Source organism: Diadema antillarum, unplaced genomic scaffold, assembly GCF_040938485.1.
Source record: "Diadema antillarum isolate AM-2024a unplaced genomic scaffold, OU_Dant_1.0 scf00000170, whole genome shotgun sequence".
NCBI classification, from domain to species: domain Eukaryota; kingdom Metazoa; phylum Echinodermata; class Echinoidea; order Diadematoida; family Diadematidae; genus Diadema; species Diadema antillarum.
In genome coordinates, this window is record NW_027271059.1 from 2,722,833 (window position 1) to 2,741,191 (window position 18,359).

Consider the following 18,359-nt stretch of genomic DNA (forward strand, 5'->3'; position numbering starts at 1 on the left):
ATATGTCGTTCATGCTCGTAGCCACTCTCCTCTCTGTTGCATCAATTTATATTACCCAAAATGACTAATTTCAATATTTATCGGCAAACATCAATCTCAACTAGGATATCAAAATCAGACAAGGCCTCCTCCACGTAGAATAATATTATTATTCAAGTCTGAACTTATTAGATTGATGCATATGTGCGATCGGTGTATTCTAGATATTGGAATCATGTTATTCCGAATATTATGCGTTTACTAAACAGTTTTGCAGTCTATATTTCGTATTGCTAAAAGAAAATATGTGTTATTCATAATAAGTATAAAAGAGAGAAAAAGGGTAAAAATTTGAATATTTTGTGTTACTATTCCATGATAGTTTTTTTCTTCTTTTTTTTTTGGTAGGCCCTTCTACATATAAATTTGTGCTGAGATATTGTGTCGGTATTCGTTCAAGTCATATAATGATGTATTAATGACAATTCGAAGAATTTTGGTATTCCATTAAAAACTAATTATTTTGTTACTCGCTTCCTTTTGCCAAAGGATTATAGATTTGTTGCAGACATGAAAAATCTGGCAAAAGGAAGCAAGTGATTTTCTATTCAATTATAGTCGAGTAGAAACTTTTTACACCTGGAAAAGTTTTTAAGTACAAGGTTTTTTTTGTTAGATTCGTGTTCTAGAAGGTTATTGGAGCATTAAAATTTAGCTTGGTTGCCACCTGGGCAACCTTGGGCACCTTTTTTTTTTCATTCGCCTAATTAGCATATATAAAATATGTATTATGTTACTAATTTTGATACAGGGAACTAGAAAACATGGGAAATAAAACTTTTTTAGGGTTTTCTATATCGAGGAATTCATTCATAACATCAATTTTCAATTTCAAATTATGTAAGTGTCTTAAATACCGTAATTAACATAATGAGCGTATTTGCAGCCGTATAATAATGAAGTACATGGTATATGGTAATATACATATACCATTGATATGACCTGAAAATGCTGTTAAGCCCAAGATTTTGTTGGTGTCAGGGTTGATTTATTCTTAAGATGGATACTGTAAAGGTGGATAATTGAAGTTATCTGACCTTGCTTGGTACCTTGGCAACTTTGCACAATCATTTTTATTAGTCTCATTAGCATATTCAGCTATATCATCGCAATATGTCATGTTCTTAATTTCACTGCAGAAAGTCCGAAAACACAAGTGTAAGACGATTTTCAAGTTTTTTTTTTTTTAAGACCAGGAATTCATCTCTATAACACTGGTTTGTACTTCCAAACTATGTAGGCCCTAACTGTCTTTAATATCATAATTAGCATAACAAATAATTAGCGTATTTATATATGTATATACAGTGTACAATAGTCCAGCAAATGGTGTCATAATGCCCATGTACTGTATATGACCTGGAAAAGTTGGTATGTACAAGGTCTTTGTAGACTGGGGTTTTAGATATGTTAGATGGGAACTAACAATGCTGTAAACTAGTTAAGCTTGGTTGCCACTCTCTCAACTTTGGGTAATTATTTTTGATTAGGCTAATTAGCATGATGTTAGCTGAGTAGAATATGCAATGAACATGTTGCTAATCTTAATCCACGAATCTGAATACACAATTCTCACAAGATATGACTTTTCAAGGTTTTGAGATTTGTATTCAAGGATAAATAATACTTCGTTGTCACTTTGGCAACAGCAGGCAATTACAGTTTAGTAGCCTAATAGCAAAAAGATCTAATTAGGTTGACAATAGAATATGTTGTTTTCGCTAAATAATAAAGAAAGCTTGAAAAAATAACACCTTTTCAAAGGTTTTCTATGAACTGGAAATCATTTGTGACGCCAGTTTTTTCTGGGGGATGGCTGGGTTGGGAGGGCAAAGACATTCCCCTATAAAACAAAATATAGTTTTTCATTGTTGTATGATTAGCCTATATCATTACGGAAGAGAGGGAAATACTGGTGGCACAACAACATGTCACACATTCTGACAACAAAACAAATCACCACCACCAATGATATCACACTTGAAATAACAAAAACTTTATTCTTCCCTGGCCTCAAGCGGCATCATCCCAGTCTTGATCTTATTTCCAACGTGGGCCCAACAGGCCACACTCACTTTGTACAAATGCATGTTCATGACAATATATATATGATCTAAATATATCTCAAGGTCACATAAAACGGTATTTAGTATCGTAAAATGGACTATCGGAAATACGCAAATAATCTCATTATCCCAATTACGAAATTTAAGACATTTTGTACCATTTGCAAATATGTGAAAACCGATGTTATAATGAATTCCGCTTCGTTCAAAACCTTGAATTTTTTTTTTAGACTCCCTGTATCGAAATTAAGTACATATTAAACATTGTACTAATTTGCTAATTATGCTAATTAGGCTAATAGATAATAATCGCACTAGGTTGCCAAGGTGGTAACGAAGCTTAGCTTACTTCAATACTCGTCTAAAACAAATAAAGCAATAAAAAGCCTTGTACTTCACAGCTTTTCGAGATCATATACATATGGTGTATTTATTTTTCTACCTTACTTCTAATTTACTTTTGTACATATGCAAATTAGGTTAATATGTTAATTATGATATTTAAGACACTTGCATCATTTGAAATTGGGAACTGTTGTTACAAATGGATTCCTAGTAACAAGCTATAGTTTGCGTGTTTTCAGGCTTCCTGTATTAAAATTCAATATCCAGGCGTCCTGGATTAAGGTAAGCAGGATATACATATTACGCTAATTAGGTATAAATTATTATGCTTATTAGGCTAATCAAAGACATTTATCCAAGGCTGAGAGGATTGCAACCAGCTCAATTAGTTTACTGCGTTGTAAGTACCCATCTAATATACCAATCTACAAAGACCTTGTATATACAGTACCAACTTTTCCAGGTCATATACAGTACATGGCATAGACACCATTCCTGGACTATTGTACACTGTACATACATAGTATGCAAATAATGGAATTATGCTAATTATATGAAAGACAGTTACATAGTTTGGAAGTACAAACCAGTGTTACAGATGAATTCCTGGTCTTAAAAAAAACCTTTGAAAGTCCACTCTAAAAAAATCCCAGTCAGAACTGACCCGGAACTGGGTCCGTTGAGGTCACACACCGTACCGGGTCAAAAATGACTTGGAAATTGGTCATGCAGACCCCGAATGGGGTCACCCTGACCCAATTCATGACTCTGAATGGGTCATATCTGACCCCGTTCCTTGTCACTTCTGTTCCGGAACGGTGTATGACCCCAATGGACCCAGTTCCGGGTCAGTTCTGACTCGGATGTTTTAAGAGTGTCGTATTATACGTGTGTTTTCGGGCTTTCTGCAGTGAAATTAAGAACGTATTATGACATATTGCCCTAATTAGCTGAATATGCTAATGAGACTAATAAAATGATTGTTCAAGGTTGCCAAGGTACCAAGCAAGGTCAGATAACTTCAAATATCCACTTGAACAGTACCCATCTTAAGAATGAATCAACCCCAACACCAATAAAATTTTGGGCTTAACAGCATTTTCAGGTCATATCGATATATTACCATATACCATGTACTTCACTATTATACGTATGCAAATACGCTCATTTTGCTAATTAAGGTATTAAGGCGCTTAAATAATCTGAAATTGAAAATTAATGTCATGAATGGATTCCTCGATTAAATTATAGAAAACCCTTAAAGCCGGTCTGCACTGGCCATTATTTTGATGCCAGAACTTTTTGTAAAGAGCGCCATCTATCAAAACTTCCGGTGGCCGGGTTAACTCTAGTCAGAACTCTAGTTCTGTGGTTACATCGTTTGTGGCTGATCGCCGCCTGCATGCCGGTCAGCGCACGATCTCACAGCAGCTGTGCGCAGAGCCGAGAGAACACACACAAGCAGTGCATTATAATTATTCAATTTCAATTTCAATTTCATTTTCATATTTCTCGATGAAAAAGTACATCAAATATAACAAAATTAAATGAAATACATGACATACATAGAATATTGCAAATATGTAAAACAAACTAGTGGTCGATCTGTTAAGTTTGGAATCTGTGAATGAATGCTAAAGAAATATGAAGGAACCTACTTAAAAGCGAGCTTGTTGAGCGTAGGTCCCGGTTAAAAACGAGTTTAAAATTGAGAAGGGGAGCACGGGTACAACAATGACCGGAACATAAGAGAAAAACAAAATAAAAAAGTACAAATATACAGTTATATAGCAAATTCTTCTCTAGTGCAGGTTAGGGGTCGGAAAAGCCACATGCTGTATATTGGCGGATGAACCATTGTCGTTCTGGCAATACAATATGACTTAATATAGTTATAATAACAATGATACCGTTCAGACAGTATTAGAAATGTGTACATTGCGTGTATTAAGAAGGGAACACATGCACCTGCAAATCCATTAAAAAAAGACATTCAACAACCAGTTGCAGTGCAGTGAAAATGTGAAATACCAGCTGTTTCCTCGTCCCAGCTATCTTTAAAGAAGGAAAAATATACATAAACACAGTGATAGAATTTAAGGGCGCAAACAGCTGGGCTCTTAAAGTCTGGTTTAACATGACAACAACCCTGGAGTACAGTATAACGGGATAGTCCTGAACAGCACAAAACAGAATTTCAATGAGCTGACGTAGCGTAATTATTCAATAAATACTGTTTTAATTTGCATTTGAAGGATGGTAGTGATAAACAACCTTTGAGTTCAGGGAGGAGGTCGTTCCAGTATTTCGGTCCCGCATACATAATTGTTTTCAATTGTTTTAATTGTTTATGGTGGGGTACCGAAAGCCCAGCCAGGCCCGCCCGGCGCGGCCCGCCCGGCGCGGCCTCGATCTTTCGGCCGATCGCGAGGGAACGGGTTACTTGCCGCGAGAGAGATCCGCGACAATCCACTCACTCAGCCAAATGACCTACTCGCTATACACCATACCAGCGCAGCGAGCAGAAAAACGTCGCTGGGCGGTGAATTACTGTAATGTGGCCGTCGGTTTCTTCGTCGGGCCAGCTGATTTAGATATCTACATGATGTGCAGTAAAATATTCCTTCAAATTTCATGCTCTTTATTGAGTTTTCATGAAGTCCAACACAATGAGTGATGAGGGAAAGCTCCAGATGCATTTACGAATATCTCTCACACATAAATCTTTGCTACTACTAACAGTTTAGACGGTAAGAGTTATATAGATCTAAACGTTAGTACAGTGTAGTAATAGTACAAATTGTACTACTAGTAAACTACTAGGCCTAGAATGGGTATCTAGTAGTACCAGAACAAATGTACATGCGGTTCCTATATCTATGTGCTGTCCCCCTGCCCTGAATATTATTATCACACATGTGAGAAATGACACCAAGCTAACATCTCGAGATTGCAATTGGAAAACAGATAACATATCTTGAATTGATCACGATTTCCCTTCCTAGAAATTTCATTCGACAATTTGTTGAGGCTGGGTTTAATGTAGTGAGGAACAATAACCTTAAAAATACTTGTAAACGCTAAAATGAAAACGTTCATACTGATTGATAAGATAGTGATACTGTGATATGGCCGGTTATGGGTCTACACCGTACACGTTCACTAATTGACTTAATCAGGCCTAGGTCTAGGTCTAGTCATCAAGTCATCATAGACACTTCTTGTCGTAAGTTGGACGTCAGTATTTACTGTGATAATCACTGAAAAAAACGTGAATAAGGTTGTTTTAAATTTTGTCATCGTTCATCGTGATGTTATGATGATCAACGGCAACGTAGCGGTATAATTCGAGTAACGATAACGTTAGTCGTTACATGGATTTGGAAGGTTATAAATTCAGCGTTCAGTGAATGTCATTTGCAACTGAATAAAAAGTAGGTACAATTGTATATCATACAAGTTGAGTTTCACCCACGTTGGCTTATCAGAGGCTTCTGACTCAGTCTGAGTGCACCGTGGAACTTTCACGACGGGCTGATCCCGCAATCCTGGCACACAGCTTCATAGGCTCGACACCAGTGCTGATGCCCAGTGGCGGACATCCAGCAGCTAGCAGATGACCAGCAAAGTCATCCTGTGTTGAATGGCTTGATAGGCTGTCAAGGGCAACGTTTATCTTGTTCATTTCTTGCCGATAAACAGCTCGCATCTCCTCCCACTGGATCCAGCATTTACCAAGTCGTATCCGCGACATAATCGCAGATTGAAGTTCAACACAACGATCAGAATAAACGATCTGAGTGTCGAAGACGGTGTTTGAAAGCACCGAACATACATGCAGATCGCGCATCGCGAAGTGATAAGTGACAACCTATAACGGTATCGATATCTAGATATCTGTGGTACGTGAATGTATGCACTGGACTGCGCAAGATAATGCGGGAGCGAAGCGAGCCGCTGCGCTGCTAGGCCATCCCCTACGGGAACCTCTGTGTGCTAAGTCTATGGGAATATCAGAATTCAGTATGGAACGGGTTAATTTTGATGCACGCCGCTCGGCATTATGGGAGACATGCTGGGCACCACAGAGAGAAATGAGGCTTATGATGGCGCTAGACATGTTTCTTACCAATGCAGACCCACTTTAAAAAAGTTTTATTTCCCATGTTTTCTGGTTCCCTGTATCAATATACTGATACCCTGTATATTAGTAATATATTACATATTTTATATATGCTAATTACGTAATTATGCTAGTTAGGCTAATAAAAAAGTTGCAAAAGGATGCAACCAAGCTAAATTTACTCCAATACCCTTCTAGAACACGATTCAATAAAAAACCTTGTACTTTAAAACTTTTCCAGGTCATGTACATGGTCTATGACATCGTCTACTGGACTATTAGAGAGATATGCTTATATTTACATAATTATTTTGGCATTCACAGCATTTTTTTTATGATGTAAACAGAAAAACACGTAACTTTTTAAAGGAAATAATTTGTTGTCATGGCAACAGCCGAAGACGTCAAGATCACCATTTATCAATGTCAACTTTCTAACGTCTTGTTCTTATTACATGTAAATGGTACAAAAATTAATTATTGATTTGTATAGTTTAATTCATATTTTGGGAATGACACTGCTGTTTTAACGAGTCATAAGAATCATCAGATTGTCGTCTATGCATTCAAACTGATAACATTTAAGAATATTATAGAGTCAAATCAACTCAACTCAAATCAAATCTAATATATCTTCTTGGTGTAAATGAAATTTATCATTGCCGAATTTTGGTAAAATGAATTATGTGTATTTACAAACTACACCTGATGTTCTGTTCAATTTGATTCAAATGAAATCAAGTCAATTCAATTTAATTTAATTCAATTCATATTAATTCTTAAGGATTTTTTCCACACTGAATATGTGCAGATGAAATACAGTCATTTTCTTGTTTTATATTCAAGACAATAAAACATAAAGTATGTACATCCGAACACAATTGAGATGTACTTATATGTACAAATTAAAGAAAAGACTAAGAGAGCACGTCAGTTGGGAACCATTCTTGATGAAGTGAATCAAATGATCAAACTATTATCACGCATGTATAATTGGGAGTGTGAATGCAGAAGACTGTCGTCAAATACGAATATACATATATTCAATATAACACAGCTTTAAAAGAACGGGAAAAAAGAGAAAGTTGGCATAACATACATCATGCAACTTTATAGAAAACAAAAGAAAAAAACAGTCATTCTGGCATCAAATTGTTACGACAAATATTGTATAGACACTATTTACAGGCAGTGAGGTGAGTGCTGTTGTCACGTGAGTGACTTTTTTTTTCTCTGCTACTCTGACACCGAAATAATGGAAATTCAAACTGTTCGTATACAGTTATGTTCGAGTTTAATCTTTCAAATCTTTGTAGCTTTCTCGTTCATAACAATACATTGAACATAAAAGATAGTATGAAACAAATCACAAATACATAACTTAGGTTATCTTGGATGACCTGAACTGGTGATCCCCTCAGCTTGGCTCAGTCGTCATCGATGTCCGATACCCTCGTCGTCGACCGCGGCACAGTCGCTTGGCTTGTCTCTTGGAAGCACCCCTTGACTTGGCCACTCAGCTAGACGCTACCCTATCGGCGGTCCTCTCAGCTCCTCGGCCTTCACTAGTCCCTGCAACCACGCAGACTCCTGCCAAGACACGCGATGCCCGAGCTCAAGCGACGACGAGCAGGCAAATGGAGATTGAGCTCCGTTCCAAAGTTCGGATAATAATTGTCCGAGTTCAGTTTTATCGGCAGCTGGAGCTCGCATCTCACCGACGTGGAAAACCCCCAGAAGAACGACTGCTGCCTAAGCGGAGATCTATGCTGGATGTCTGATTAAAGTGTTTCTCCCCGATCCTCTACATTACTCAGCTCTTTATTAGCTTCCCTAACCATAGATGTTCACACTAAAGTCCCTTACGCTCTCATACACTTGCCTTTTCATGCCTTTCCTACACTAAAGAAATCATCCAATCATCATGCTTAAATATAGCCCTATTGAAACTCTACACAATATGTCTAGCCATCGTCTAGACTGCTGTTACATAACATCTTTACTCATGAACTTGTGAACAATAAACTACAACCAACACCCTAGTGACTCTGACATAGCTGAGTCTCGACTGAGCCAGAGAACATTCCTAGCCACCACCTAGATGGGAGCTATTACATAACACCTCTATTCACTCAATTTCTATAGTCTGAGTTAATACATAATATTGCAAACCGGGGATGCTGTTGCCATGCTATTTCTTTAACTTTTGCTTTGTCTCATCTCATGTGACTGCTCTGTCTGAATTTGACTGATCTAGACCTGCTGTTACTATGCCAGTTTATTCTTTTACTTTTACTTTGTCTCATTTAATGTAAATTTCCAGACAGTCAGTCTCTTGCAGTTTGACCTAGTGGCTTTCTAGGACAACCTTAAAGCTCTAAATCTTTACAAATTCAAACAAATTCGATTTCACTTCACTGGCCAAATCAAAGATAGATTTCTCTCCTGACAGCTGTGTGTGTTATTCAGCTATTAGTACACACCCTCACCTAAGATATGCAGACGCTGCAGACCTACTACCACCAATGGCGGCTAAAACTTAATACACAAAAGACTACCTCTTCTGTGTTCCACCTGAAAAACAAGGAAGCAGACCGCCAACTCCATGTCAAACTCCAAGGAACCAATCTTCCATTCTGTGCTACTCCAACTTACCTCGGAGTGAAACTCGACCGCTCACTCACCTTCCGTCACCATGCACTGAATGTAGCTGGGAAAGCATCTGCCAGAGTGTGCCTTCTACGCAGACTATGCGGCGATGACTGGGGAGCCGATTTTACCACCCTCCGCTCCACCGCCCTCGCCCTAGTCTGGGCTCCGTCCCTTTTTCCTTGGTGCGATAAACCAAGAGAGGGCGCAAATTTTCTGATTGCGATAATCGAGAGACTGCGCGCTCGGGTATCGCAGTTCTCGGCGTATCGCAATCCTCGGGTGTCACGCCCTCATACGTCTTGTCGCGTACACTGAATCACCCCTACGAGTAAAAAGAGTCCAGAAGCTAGACTATATATACCCTCGCCCTTGTCTACGCTCCAGCGGAATACTATGTGTCTGCCTGAGGGCGTAGCTGCTACACCAAGAGAGTGGACACCCAACTCAACTCTGCTCTCCGCACCATCACAGGCTGCCTGAAGCCAACCCCCACCCACCAGCTCCCTGTGCTGGCATGCAGGTATTCCACCCCATCACCTCAGAAGAGAAGCCGCTACAAGACAGGCAGTACTGAAGGCTGCCACGGAAGAGTACTATCATCTCCACAACCAATGAGCTTCTTTCCACAACCAAGATGCACGCTGCCCTCCCTAGACAGCGTCTCAAAAGCAGGAAGCCTTTTTATATCAGGACTGCACAAGCCCTCTCCTCAGAGAACAGGAACCTCAGTCGGGAGGCCTGGCTCAACAACAAATGGAAGGAGCAACAGCCTGCAGGCAGACTCACTAACATGCTGCCACTTACATCTCATAATGATATTGATTTTCTTGTTCACAAAATTAACATTGACATGATTGAATTGAATAAAGTGACAAATTGGGTCAGAGCTAATAAGTTATCACTTAATGCTCAAAAAACAAAATATAATATATGATTTTCAGCAATACTGTTGATAGTTTAAACACAAATATAGTTTTAGGTGATTCTCATCTACAAAGAGTATCAAATATTAAATTCTTGGGGGTCATTGTAGATGATAAACTTTCCTGGAAATCACATGTTGACAATATTTGTAATATAATATCGCGTAATACAGGTGTTGTTAATAGATTGAAATTTCATATTCCACAAAAGACATTACTTATGTTATATTCGTGGTTAATATTGCATCATTTGAATTATGGAGTTTTAGTACGGGCAACACGCATCAGAATTTACTTGAAAGAGTGTCCCTCTTGCAAAAGATAGCCCTCCGCATTATCTGCCATTCCCCTGTACGCTCTCACACAAACACGTTGTTTACTTCAAATAAGCTCTTAAAAATTAAAGATTTATTTTTGTATAATTTAGGCCAATTTATGTACAAGTACTGTAACAATTTGCTTCCATCTATTTCTAATTCCATGTTCCTAAAAAAAAAACCAATCATTTCATGAATATCCCACTAGGCGTTCCAATTAATTTCATTTATCCCTCTTACGCATGATTCTTGCTAAAAATACACTTTTTCAAATCGGCCCAAATTATTGGAATTCTCTGAATAATGATATAAAAAACGCCCCATCTATATATTCTTTCAAGAGGAAACTGAAGTCCTTTCTATTGCAGTCGTATGACTTTGCAGGACACAACTAGCTATTTGGCCTTCTTTCTCACATACAGACTTACTTTTTCCTCTTTCAAGAATAAATTGTAATCTTTTGGGTGTCTGTTGCTATCTACGCTTTCGCCAAAAGAGTCAAAGACATGAATGCCTGTTTTATTCCTGTTTTCACGTCCCTTCATTTCCTTACTTTTCTCCTTTCAGACGCTACAATCACTTTTTTCCCCTCCACAACCATTATCTATTTCTCTTGATACGCTTCTGTCGAAGATCGCTGTCTCTGTTGTGCATTTTCGTTTGCTATTTTGTCTTCTATTTGTTCATCGTTTCCATTCCGTTTTGTCCCGTACAGCCTTTTCTTCAGTAGTTGTTTTGCTGTCTAGTTTTGTTTCATGTTTGTTCGCGTCTGTTAGTCTTGTCCATCCCGTTTTGTCCCGTACAGCCTTTTCTCAAGCAGTTGTTTTGTTGTCTAGTCTTGTCCTATGTTGTTCACGTCTATATGATAGTAAGTATATTTATCTGTGAATCTAGTTCTCAGTGGGCTTCCAGACTTCTTCCTCTTTTTTTCTCTCCTTTTGTATTTATGATGCTTCAATTAATCTTTCCACTGATGTTATTTTTCCAGAGGGGCCCACATTCTACAAGCTCTGTCTTTTTAGTGGGTCTCTCCATTTTTCGCACTTCAAGCAAAGTTATACATGTACTTTATTTCGATCACTTCTGTTTTTTTTACTACAATGTATAATTACTATAAGGTCCTCCTCAACTGTTTCACGTTCTTTTCGATACATAATGTTCTGTTTACCTTATTCTCTGTTGTCAAAAAAAGTGTAACTTATATGTTTTGTCGAAAAATGAAATAAACTTTGAATTGAATTGAAAAAAAGTTCAAATCAATTCCTTCATTTCTAACAAACAAATGATTAGGAATACAATAAAATGTCAGTATACATACACACACACACACACACACATATATATGTATAATAATAATATTATATATTATATACACATGTATATTTCTCCCCTATTCTCATATCTCATATATATATGTATATATATATATATATATATATATATATTATTAATATATATATATATATATATATATATATATATATATATATATATATATGTGTGTGTGTGTGTGTGTGTGTGCGACCCTGCGCCACAAAACGAACAATAAGTCGCCAGACATGGATTTCTAGGTGAGGTCAGATTCTGAAAGAGCAGACTCTAAACTTTAGAATGATATATAACTCAATCCAAACGGACTCTACTAACCTATCTAAATATTGGAAAGAAAGTACACACCCTGGATAAGTGTGAACTGAGAAAAGAGGCTCTGAAGAACAGGGTCTATTCATGCGTGTAATCTTTACCAAACCGTGCTAGCTGTGCGATGAATGCAATAAATGACAGGATGATAAACACCAGAGCAACAACAATGAAGGAATTAACAGATTTCGACTGAAATTGTGCATGCCTTGTTGATGATGAATGTCAACTTTTAAAGCAGTAGCCTTCTCTCTTCTAGAGTTATTGGAGTTGAAAGTGATGAACATGCGCATGGACAGGGTTGTTAACTCATGAAAAGAGGACTCTTTCAGAAACAGCTTATCACACTATTCCACTAAAAGGTGTTCCAGAAAAAAAAAAAACTGCTTATAACCCAATTTCCTTTTCGTTTTATGATACCAAACTTTGGTATGATGTACAAGAAGACTTGATCTTTCAGAAAATATGAAAAAGTGAAAAGGCTGAAAGTGAAAGGCTAGGATGACCTATTTCACCTATTTTCTGCTCTGACACAAAATCAGTGCGTGCGACTTTTTGTTCGTTTTGTGATGCACGGTCACATATAAACAGATGTCCCGAAATCAGTACATAAAAGCGATGAACATAATAGCATATTATAAAGACACAGGTATAATTGAGTATATGAATATAAGAACGACCCAAGTCCATGGATGACCATTTCAAGCAAACTTAAAAACACTTCATATTTTTTTTATTTGTCTAATAATATTCTATTTAACTGTGATGGGGAGGCAACATTGTATATACAATTTAGAACATATATTATTATGACAATTAACATTTACATTAATTGTGGAGAGGCCATTTTGTGTGATGGACTTGGGTCGTTCTTTGATTCATATGGACTTGGGTCGTTCTTTGATTCATATACATGATATTCTGCTATAGAGATGAGAGAAGGACGAGAGAGGGCGCTATAATATGAATGTAAGAACGACCCAAGTCCTTCATGTTTACATTCATATAAGATTTAACTCATTTATTTCAGGCACTTCCGGGGGTAATTAGGATTTATCATTTATACACAAGATGAGTCCATGCATAAGCTACAATTTCCCATGTCAAACTAAATTTGGCCAAAAATTGGACTTGGGTCGTTCTTATATTCATATACTCAATTATCAACAAAGGTACAACGATATGTTATATCATTATGGTAAAGGCAGAAATAGAATCGCTGGAAATGAAGGGGACTGCTAAAAAAAAGCCGAGAGCTTGTTGTATGCAGTCCCCTCATGAGAAAAAATGGAAAAAAGAAAAAAAAAAGCAAATTGCCAGAAAAGGAAGGCATTTTGTCTAAGTGACAAAAAGGCAAAGTAATACAGACATCCATGCACACACGAAGACGCACATTAACAAAAACAAGACGGCTCTTTTGTAAAGGAAGAAATTATGAGAGGATAGAAGTTTGTTCAAACACCAACAGTTGTGTGTAAGTCTAAGGACTTTTTTACCTAATCCTTTGAAAAAAAAAAGTTCATAAAATGAAAACAGTAAATGCAAAATGCAACTTGCAACTGCAAGAATAATAGTTCAAATAACAAATGAATGTTGTAAGACACTTTGGACCAAATCTTTGGTATGGTCTTTCTTCTTTCTTTTTTTTTCTTAGACAGAAAAGCCCACGAGACAAACTTCTAGGCAAAGAAGACTCACGAGACCGACAGTAGGCAAGAAAGCCCACGAGACCGACACTAGGCAAATAATCTGTTGAAGGATGAGCTGTTATGATGACAGTTACGAAAAGAGAAATATTGTTATTTGGGTTAACTTATTCAGTTTTTTATGCATTTTATTGAAATTTGGCTATGTGATTAATGTGATGTCCAGGTGTGTAAATTTCACTTGTTGTTAAAATCAAAATCAACATATTATGTCATTCAAATGGTAACAGCATTTTTCAATGACTACCATTGTAATGATAGTTGACAGTGGAGTTTCCCCTTCCCCCTTTTTCCTTTCTTTTGTTGTTTGGTAAAGTAATCTGAGTGTGGATTGGGCTGGTACCCTCACTGCTAAAGTTTCATCATGAGTTGTAATAGTTATGACTTTTTTCCATGTTGAGCAGTGCGTTGCCATGTTGACATGATCTTTCTTTCTCTCTCTCTCTCTCTCTCTCTCTCTCTCTCTTTCTGCTTTTGTCAAGGCAATTTTGGAATTGATTGGGCTGGTACCCTCATTCATTAATGACTTCTTGTGATTTGTCACATGTGACCTCTGTATTTTTTTCTTTTATAAATCATGTCTTTATATCATTGTATGTACAGAGTACAGACATAATCTGTCTGATTTTATTATTATGATTGTAAAACATGTGCAATTCAGCCTTTGGCTGCTATACATGATTTTTACTAAAACCTGTTCAATTCAACTCAATTCAATTCAAAGAATGTTCATGAGACCGACAGGACGAAGAGCACCGTTTACATGTCAATGACAAGTATGTACCTGTACGCGGTCCTCGATTATGAAATTGATAAAGTGTACTCATCAAGTCATTCCCCCACAAAAATCAATCGATAAAAGATGGCAATAACTTTTTATAATCTTATTCTAGATCTTTGATAATGCATCACGGTGCTGTTTGCAATAGGCTTTCCCGATTTCCAGCTAGAAGATGGACAAGCTATTTATGTACATTTTTCCATCTTCTTTCAAAAATAGGTCTTATTAGATAACCTACCCGCCTGTTTAGAGTTCAATTTGCAATTTTCTATATGTAAGTTTAATGTATGATATTCAATGGATTGAAAGGTTTTATATCGTAGCGATGTATCATTATTTGTGCCTTCTGTTTATGAAATTATTCTCCTCAAAACGGTACACTTTTCGTGAAAAAGTTATTTTCATGGATGCATCTTCATATTCCGGAGCGCTACGTTATTTTCTGTGAATGTATTACTAAATCAACACCTTATCAAAACCCTAGTGACCTCGAACCTTAAGTAGATGTGCACTGCAAACATGACCTTTTTGTGAATTATTTCTTTGTAAACTTTATTTAGCAGCTGGATTTTTTTTTTAGTTTGTTGATCTGAATGTTCATATAATTTTATTCATTTTCGGAGCAAGTGTATGTGTGTTTTAGGGAAATGAAAATGACGGTGTTTTGCTTTGGTTTTATTTTTTTAGATTAAATTAGAAGGATCTGACGTACACTTTACCTGAATTTTGATAAAATGTTTTCTTTTTTTTTTTACAAACACACACGTAAACACATTTATGGATATTGTACATTTCCGGAGGGGGCGGGGGGGGGGGGGGGTGGGCAACTGACGGGCAACTGACTCTCCTTTTCCAACACTCCTTTTCAACTTTTCGAACTCTTCCTAGTACCATCACTTGAAGACACCCAATACAATTACTTGGTCCATAGTTGGTATTGTTCATCATGTCGGTCTCGTGGGCCGTCTTTGACCCCGTTTACAGTGCGAGGCTCGGCCGCGGCTCGGCCGCGGCCGAGTCCACCTTCATTTCAGTGTAAACGCGCAAAAGGCCAAATGCGAGGCCAAAATTGGCCTCGCATTTGGCCTCGCTCTGGAGGTGGTCTCGGCCGCGGCCGAGCCGCGGCCGAGCCTGGCCTTTTCTTGGTGTAAACGCAAACTGGGCCAAATGCGCGGCCAATTGCGCGGCCAATTTTAGTTTGGCTTCCAAACCCTCTGCCTCTATCTTTCGCTATTCAGGATATTAACCCCCTCAACGTCGAAAACTAGTATAGTTTAAGGTGGTTTTGTCCTGCAAAGGATTTTTTCCTTCGGCAAAGGCCTTTGCCTGAACGGCGACTTCGTCGCCACGGAATTCATTTGGCAAAGGGTCTGAAAACCAGACAATGTCAAATTGCGTTTGTTTACAAGCAGAGCGCCACTACGACAAAATATTGAAAGGTTTGAATTAATAGCGCGGCCGAGCCCAGCAGTGTAAACGGACAAAATTGCGAGGCTCGGCCGCGCAATTGAGGCCGGGCTCGGCCGCGGCCGAGCCCAGCCCCGCACTGTAAACGGGGTCTAAGCCTCTTGTCGGTCTCGGGATGTATAACTCATTGGCTTTATTCAGAATAGTGTCGAACTCGTGGGCTTTTTGACTCATGGGTGTCGGTCTCATTAAGCGCACCCCCGTTTCTAGACAGCGTCGTTGGCGTTGCTGGTAAAAGATTTTTTTTTTCGATAACAGTTAAACGATTCTACTTTACAATAGGATTTTTATAATTCAGAGAGGTAAATTGAATACAATAAGTCATGAAAATCGCTCCTAGATACTCACATGTTGGTCAATCAGTTGTTGCAATGAAAACATTTCAAGGGAAGAATTTCATGAATTTGAATGATTACTCGGTACCCGCTGCATGCTATAAGGATTAGAACTTACACCTACTGTCGGGCGAAAGCTCGATGGTCTCGTGGAGATGACGCCTGTCCGGTGATCAGGAGGTCATACGTGCGAATCCTGCTCGAATATGTACGCCCATTTTTTTTTTTTTTTTTTTTTTTTTTATCATGGCTATTTCTACACCGTCGATGCAGGGCAATTTGTAAATCAGTTGCAAAGGTTTCCGGTTGTTGTACATAAACACTCCTTGAACCAAGTTACATTTGAACGACAAAATCTAGACTTTTGATCCGTGGATCAAAGGTTTCTTCAGGTACAGTGTATTCATTATGTTGTTGTATATACACAAATTTCATGATAATTAGAGGTAGTAGTAAAATTAGTCAATTTCCACTTTTGACCCCGCGATCGATTTTTTCCTGAAAATTAAAATGAGTTTTACATTTTAAATATCATATGTAGATGCATCGTGTCATATCCGAAATATTACGTCATGATTACATAATTCAAGAATTGAATAACATTACCCAAACACATTACTCACGCTTTGTGCATACTAAGTGACCATTTTTTACTTATTTTGAAAGACGTAAGGGAAATATACCTTTAATTGCAACTATCACTTTAATCTTTTGAGCTATGCTCCTTATTATAGGCCCAAGTTGCAGACTTCGCCCAATGCGTGAGGAAAATGGGTGCCATGCGTGAGACCGTGAGACAGACCCTAAATGCTTGAGTCTCACGAATCGATTTTCATAAAGCACACCTTGAGCCACTTCCAAAATATGAGCAAAGAGTTCATTGTTCATGTGCCTTTGACACTTTTCATGTAACTCTATGGCCTAAAATATTTCCTAGAAATTCGCTATTTTGCATGCGTCCATAAACGAAGTATGAATATACTTTTAGATATTGCACAGAAGAAATTGCGTCATTTTCGAATTATTCTTTACCTTAACTCTTTAACCCTGAGCGCGTCAGGCCACTGAGGACATGATGAAAGATGCAGCTCTTTGTACACATGTATTCATACTCTTTTCTTGAGAAGTCGGCTAATGTTGGGTGAATATATAAAAAAATGGCTTTCACAGATCTGTAGAAATAATGATAAAAAAAACAATCTCTCTTACGAGTGTCGGCGTTATGACCATCATAATGTTCTTTTGAAAGGGGTCATAGTAGATCTTCACTTTTATACACTTTGTTTTTTATCAGGCCAGGACTCCATTAAATGCCTACAGTGTAAAGACTTCACTTCGTCTAATTCCGCCTTTAACTTGCCCAGAACTGAGGACACAGTATCGTGCGATACTCCCGTGACAGCGGTCTGTTCTCCACCACTGTGTATTTCATTTGTGCAGTTCACGGCCCTTACACATGCAACAAGTGAGTCCTGTTTCCATGAATGTGCAGTGCGCTGTTGCTGTTTCAAAGAGAGTGCACAATGTATTAAAGCTCGTCAATATGGATATTTCTTCTGAGTTCTTTATTCGAGAACTTTTTTTTTCATATTTCACATTCGACATTTTTAATGTGAGTATCATTTTGATAATAAATTGAGTATATGAATATAAAAACGACCCAAGTCCGTACAAGATCATTTCGAGTAAACTAAAAAAAAAACTTCATATCTTTTTTATTTGTCCAATAATATTCTATTTAACTGTGATGGGAAGGCAACATTGTATATACAAATTAGAACATATATTATTAGGACAATTAACATTGACATTAATTGTGGAGAGGCCATTTTGTGTGGTGGACTTGGGTCGTTCTTTGATTCATATGGACTTGGGTCGTTCTTTGATTCATATACATGATATTGTGCTATAGAGATGGGAGAAGGATGAGAGAGGGCGCTATTATATGAATGTAAGAATGACCC